Source organism: Salvelinus fontinalis, chromosome 23, assembly GCF_029448725.1.
Source record: "Salvelinus fontinalis isolate EN_2023a chromosome 23, ASM2944872v1, whole genome shotgun sequence".
In the NCBI taxonomy this organism is placed as follows: Eukaryota; Metazoa; Chordata; class Actinopteri; order Salmoniformes; family Salmonidae; genus Salvelinus; species Salvelinus fontinalis.
Window position 1 is genome coordinate 11,752,684 of NC_074687.1, and position 7,909 is coordinate 11,760,592.

The following is a 7,909-nucleotide window of genomic DNA, read 5'->3' on the forward strand; positions in this document are numbered from 1 at the left end:
TCCCTTACTGTCGGGCAGATGGTATCGGAGCGTGACGTCTGATACCAACAGGCTCAGTGACAGTTTCTATCTACAAGCCATCAGACTGTATCAGAGCGTGACGTCTGATACCAACAGGCTCTGAGACAGTTGCTATCTACAAGCCATCAGACCGCTGAACACTTGAACTGGACTGCTCTGCTCTGATTCTCCACTCCTTAACCCACATACACTCACTCAAGCACACACCCACACACACACACACACAGATATACACACATCGACACACACACACACACAGAGATATACACACATCGACACACACACACACACAGATATACACACATCGACACACACAGATATACACACACACACACCGATAAACACATATCGACACACACACACAGATATACACACATCGACACACACACACAGATATACACACATCGACACACAGACACACACTCACACAGATATACACACATCGACACACACACACAGATATGCACACATCGACACACAGACACACACTCACACAGATAAACACACATCGACACACACACACAGATATACACACATCGACACACAGACACACATCCATTCATGATACACACATATCACAATTGTTGCTAAGACACTTATTTACAATAGCTAAAACTGCCAAACCTAATCACTTCCCAGCCATTCCCCCTTTCCCACACATGGAAATAATTGGACTATTAATTGTGCCTTCCTGTATTATACAGATGCTAAAATGTTTATTCTATTCTACTTAGCCATTTACTTTATGTTCGTATTATTATATTTTATTATTTATTATTGTTGTTGCATTGTCCAGAAGGAACCTGCAAGTAAGCATTTCATTGGACGGTGTGTACCATATGTATCCTGTGCATACGACTAATAAAACTTTAAACTTATGTTAGCAGATGATGTAACTTACATTGCCTTTGGAAAGTATTCAGACCCCTTGACATTTTTTCACATTTTGTTAGGTTACAGCTTTATTCTAAAACTGTTTAAATAGTTTTTTCCCCCTCATCAATCTACACTCAACACCCCATAATGACAAAGCAAAAACAGACATTTTTGCTCATTTATAAAAAATAAAAAAATACATATCACATTTACATACAGTTGAAGTCGGAAGTTTACATACACTTAGGTTGGAGTCATTAAAACTTTATGCATGACACAAGTAATTTTTCCAACAATTGTTTACAGACAGATTATTTGACTTATAATTCACTTTATCACAATTCCAGTGGGTCAGAAGTTTACATACACTAAGTTGACTGTGTCTTTAAACAGCTTGGAAAATTCCAGAAAATGATTCCATGGCTTTAGAAGCTTCTGATAGGCTAATTGACATCATTTGAGTCAATTGGAGGTGTACCTGTGGATGTATTTGAAGGCCGACCTTCAAACTCAGTGCCTCTTTGCTTGACATCATGGGGAAATCAAAAGAAATCTGCCAAGACCTCAGAAAAAATATCACTGGGGCCAAGCTTCCTGCCATCTAGGACCTCTATACCAGGCGGTGTCAGAGGAAGGCCCTAAAAAAGTGTCAAAGACTCCAGCCACCCTAGTCATAGACTGTTCTCTCTGCCACCGCACGGCAAGCGGTACCGGAGCACCAAGTCTAGGTCCAAAAGGCTTCTTAACAGCTTCTACCCCCAAGCCATAAGACTCCTGAACAGCTAATCAAATGGCTACCTGGACTTTTTGCATTGCCCCCCCCCCCCCCCCACCCCATTTTTACACTGCTGCTACTCTGTTTATTATCTATGCATAGTCACTTTACCTCTACCTACAGGTACATATTACCTCAATTACCTTGACTAACCTGTAACCCGCACATTGACTCTGTACTGGTACCCCCTGTATATAGCCTCGCTACTGTTATTTTATTGTTGCTCTTTAATTATTTGTTATTTTTCTATTTATTTTAATAAATACTTTCTTAACACTTATTTTTCTTAAAACAGCATTGTTGGTTAAGGGCTTGTAAGTAAGCATTTCACTGTAAGGTCTACACCTGTTGTATTTAGCATTTCATTGTAAGGTCTACAGCTGTTGTATTCAGCATTTCACTGTAAGGTCTTCTAGACCTGTTGTAATCAGCATTTCACTGTAAGGTCTACTACACCTGTTGTATTCAGCATTTCACTGTAAGGTCTACTACACCTGTTGTATTCAGCATTTCACTGTAAGGTCTACTACACCTGTTGTATTCAGCATTTCACTGTAAGGTCTACAGCTGTTGTATTCAGCATTTCACTGTAAGGTCTACAGCTGTTGTTTTCAGCATTTCACTGTGAGGTCTACTACACCTGTTGTATTCAGCATTTCACTGTGAGGTCTACTACACCTGTTGTATTCAGCATTTCACTGTAAGGTCTACAGCTGTTGTATTCAGCATTTCACTGTAAGGTCTACAGCTGTTGTATTCAGCATTTCACTGTAAAGTCTACAGCTGTTGTTTTCAGCATTTCACTGTAAAGTCTACAGCTGTTGTTTTCAGCATTTCACTGTAAGGTCTACAGCTGTTGTATTCAGCATTTCACTGTAAGGTCTACAGCTGTTGTATTCAGCATTTCACTGTAAGGTCTACTAGACCTGTTGTATTCAGCATTTCACTGTAAGGTCTACTACACCTGTTGTATTCAGCATTTCACTGTGAGGTCTACTACACCTGTTGTATTCAGCATTTCACTGTAAAGGTCTACAGCTGTTGTTTTCAGCGCATGTGACAAATAACATTTGATTTGATTTTGAAGTTGTAGAAACATCTCAAGGATGATCAATGGAAACAGGATGCACCTGAGCACAATTTCGAGTCTCATAGCAAAATGTCTGAATACTTAAAAAATTAAAATAAAAACGTTTTTTATGTTTAATAAATATGCAACAATTTCTAAAACCCTGTTTTTACTTTGTCATTATGGGGTATTGTGTGTAGATTGATGAGGATTTATTTTTATTTAATCCATTTTAGAATAAGGCTGTAACGTTAAAAAAAATGTGGAAAAAGTAAAGGGGCCTGAATACTTTCCGAAGGCACTGTATATCATATTTAGTTGGATAGAGTAGTCATTTTGTGTACATGTGGATTTACATAGACAATTAACTGCTCCCATTTCATGCCATCTGCTTGATTTGAATATAATAGTAATTTTGTTTGTCACAGTATAACACAGAGCATGCTGTGAATCTTCCTGAAATGGTTCAGACTTGACCCAGAGTAGGGTTACAAAGCTAAGAGTAATTTACCAAAGTTACCTGAATCTTCAGTAATTGTGTTAATTAACAGAAAATCTATGTCAATCTATCATAACTGTGGTAATTTATACTTGAATAACTTCAAAAAAATGTATTGATATATATATTCTGAACAAAAATATAAATGCAACATGCAACAATTTCTAATATTTTATTGAGTTATAGTTTATATAAGAAAATCAGTCAATTGAAATAAATTAAATTAGGCCCTAATCTATGGATTTCACATGACGGTGAAGGGGCGGAGCTATGGATGGGCCTGGGAGGGCATAGGCACACCAACTTGGGAGCCAAGTCCACGCACTGGGGAGCCAGACACAGCCAATCAGAATATTTTTTCCCCACTAACGTTTGTATTACAGATAGAAATACTCCTGAGTAACCCTCCTCCCCCTCCTCAGATGATCCCGCAGGTGAAGAAGCCGGATGTGGAGGTACTGGGCTGGCATGGTTGCATGTGGTCTGCGGTTGTGAGGCCAGTTGGATGTACTGCCAAATTCTCTAAAACAACGTTTGAGGCGGCTTATGGTAGAGAAATGAACATCCAATTATCTGGCAACAGCTCTGTTGGACATTACTGCAGTCAGCATGGCAATTCCACACTCCCTCAAAACTTGATACATCTGTGGCATTGTGTTATGTGACAAAACTGCACATTTTAGAGTGACCTTTTATTGTCCCCAGCATAAGGTGCACTTGTGTAATGATTGTGCTGTTTAATCAGTTTCTTGATATGCCACACCTGTCAGGTGGATGGATTATCTTGGCAATGGAGAAAATGCTCACTAACAGGGATGTAAACAAATGTGTGCTCAACATTTGATAGAAATAAGCTTTTTGTGCATATCGAACATTTCTAGGATCTTTTATTTCAGCTCATGAAAAATTGGACCAACACTTAACATGTTGCGGTTATATTTTTTGTTCAGTACATAGTATTAATTTATGTTATCTGTGTCCATATTGTCCATGAGTTTCTAGTAGATAGACCATTTACAGTGGTGTGAAGTACTTAAGTAAAAATACTTTAAAGTAGTACTTAAGTAGTTTTTTGGGAGTATCTGTACTTTACTATTTCTATTTTTGACAACTTTTACTTTTAATTCACTACATAACTAAAGAAAATTATTTACTTTTTACTCCTTACTAAAAGTAGTCATTACATTTTGAATGCTTAGCAGGACAGGAAAATGGTCCAATTCAAACACTTATCAAGAGAACATCCCTGGTCATCCCCACTACCTGATCTGGCGGACTCACTAAACACAAATGCTTCATTTGTAAATTATGTCTCAGTGTTGGAGTGTGCTCCTGGATATCCGTAAGTAAATACAAAACAAGAAAATGGTGCTGTCTGGTTTGCTTAATATATTGCTATATATTTTTATTTTATTCTACTTAATTTTTATTTTATTTTACTTTATTTTATGATACTTAAGTATATTTTAACAATTACAATTACTTTTGATGCTTAAGTACATATAAAACCAAATACTTTTAGACTTTTCCTCAAGTAGTATTTTACTTGGTGACTTTCACTTTTACTTGAGTAATTTTCTTTTAAGGTATATTTACTTTTACTCAAGTATGAGAATTGGGTACTTTTTCCATGGTTCAATAATTGATGAAAAAATAAAATAATTCACAACTCTGAAACTCTTCCAACTATTGACTATTTCCACAACTGCCACCAGTTTGACACCCACACATTGACACCAACACATAGTAAAATAAATTAAAGTGTGTAAAACATGGTTTTTAAAAATATATTTCATGCTGAAACACTCACATTAAACACCAATGGTATTCACTAAGTTTATGGTTAATATTCAGGATAATATTTTACAGCTTTGTCATTCCATTTTCTGTTTTAAAATCATCTTATTTAATCATTTCATATATTTTACGTGATAAGGCCCAACAGAGGGCCAGAGATAATTATAGACACCTGTAATAATCTGAAGTAGCCAAAAGGGCCACTAGATGTCATGTGATAGATTACATAAAATCCGTGAAAGATACCAAAAGGCTGGTAGTTTACTGGTAAACTTAGAAAGTTTCCAGTAATATACCATCCCTTTGCAACCTTAACCCGAAAAGTGTGTGGTTGTGTCAGACAAAGCTTTTCCTTTCATTTAACAGAGTCAGGAGAGAGAGCGCTTCTAGAGAAGCCCTCCTTTAAATTTGGTTCCAGGGATGTCAACACACTCTCATGCCACACCCAGCTTTCATGTCAGGCTGACAGTGTAGCCTGGCTTCCTAAAAGCCTATTTCCATGTTTCTGTCTCTTCCGAGTGTGTGTTGTCATGGGGAGTACTCTAAAAGTACATTGGGTTTAGACAGATGGCAAGGTAGTGAGGATGTTTGGTAACCGTCTCCGGAACCTCAGGGAAGCGTTCTCTACAGGCCATCAGAACGCTGTCTTGTCTCAGCCAACCAGTGTTTGTTTTCCCCTGGCTGGGCTTCTTGCCATTTATTCTGTTGTCCTTATACAGAGCCTCGATCGTTATGGGTCCATTCATTCTGTTGTCCTTATAGAGAGCCTCGTCCTTATGGGTCCATTCATTTTGTTGTCCTTATAGAGAGCCTCGTCCTTATGGGTACAGTCATTTTGTTGTCCTTATAGAGAGTCCTGGTCATCCTGGGTCCATTTATTCTATTGTCCTTACAGAGAGTCCTGGTCATCCTGGGTCCATTTATTCTATTGTCCTTACAGAGAGTCCTGGTCATCCTGGGTCCATTTATTCTATTGTCCTTACAGAGAGTCCTGGTCATCCTGGGTCCATTTATTCTATTGTCTTTACAGAGAGTCCTGGTCATCCTGGGTCCATTTATTCTATTGTCTTTACAGAGAGTCCTGGTCATCCTGGGTCCATTTATTCTATTGTCCTTACAGAGAGTCCTGGTCATCCTGAGTCCATTTATTATATTGTCCTTACAGAGAGTCCTGGTCATCCTGGGTCCATTTATTCTATTGTCCTTACAGAGAGTCCTGGTCATCCTGGGTCCATTTATTCTATTGTCCTTACAGAGAGTCCTGGTCATCCTGGGTCCATTTATTCTATTGTCCTTACGGAGATTCCTGGTCATCCTGGGTCCATTTATTCTATTGTTCTTACAGAGAGTCCTGGTCATCCTGGGTTCTCTGACATCTTGAACTCCAGGTCCTTGTTAGACACATTTATGCAAACCACTCCCATCTTAATGAATGTGTTGTTGTTGTAACAGCATCTTCAGATCCTGAATGATTGGATCGGGGCAACAAGGGCAACCGGGAATTTCCATAAACTGTAGAAGCAAATAGGTCATGAGTGTGATTAATATTCCAAATACACTACTTCAAAGAGTTGTAACCCGATGCCACAGCGCTGAATACATTTTACCATTCATATATTTCCTCATTAAAGATGCTTGGTAGCATTTTTTTGCTTTAGGCTGTGTACCTTTTACACATAGCAAGTACATCAACGCAAACGTGACAGTTATTTTAAGATGCTCACTGCATTCAAATTAGTATATCATGAAATGAGTACCACAAATCCATAAGACTAGGCCTATTTTGGATGCTGTACATTGACATGGAAAACATAGTGCTATATTTTCTTATTATCTTATAGTGGTACATTGAATACAATGCGTTGAATTTAACTTCATACGACTAAGTAACAAAGCGTATTAAAACATGAGAATCAATCATCTTCACATCATGACATCTAGGCCAATGCCCAATCCTACAATGTTTCTGAGCTGAGCATGCCATGCACGCTTCCACACAACCAATGACCTCTCATGTGCTTCTTATCTATGTCACGGATCCCCCCGGTACTGCTGCTCATTCTGTTCACCAGTTCCTGAGGTCTAAGTCACCGGATTTCTAGGCTTCACTGAACCGGATTCATTATCATCAACCCTGGATTGTCTTGTCTGATTGCACACACCCTGGTTCCTATTTCCCCTGATTAGTATGTTATATATGTGTCCTCTGTTGTCTTTGTCGGTTATTGTTCTCATGTCCGTTGGTCGCGTGACTACCTATGGGGTGGTGCAGCTGTTATATATATTGCGTGCTTCATATATTGTGTATTATGGGTATCGTCCCGTGTCGTTTCTTCGAGGTTTACCCTCTCTCTTTTGTTTGGGTACAGCCCAGTGTTTTTGTAGACCTGTTTGTTTTGGGTGTATTAAAATCCAATATTGTGTATTCCTGCGCCTGTCTCCAAAATCCTTTATACCAGCGTGACAATCTATCTGTCTGTGAGCTCAATGTGGAGGATAATGAATTCACTGTGTTGTTCAGGTGCTTCTTATCAAATGTGTGATATCAAATCAATCCCTCCAAAAATGTTTTACATAAGGACGTGGGATAAATTATTCAGTCTCTATTTTAGATTTCAGAATGTTTGTAAATAATTCAAGGTATCTTGAATATTTGAAAATACCTCAGTTTGTTTTGGAGGTTTTTCATTAATATTTATAGACCCTTTTAATTCGGAAATTGATAATTGAACACACCTTAGCTCACAAGTAAATGTTTAAGAAGTATGTCATGTAAATTAGCCATGAACCATAGTTTTACTGTTTAAAACTGTTGAAGAATAAAACTCAATCTTCTAAAGATGAGAATTGAATTCAATATCACTTTTGTAAT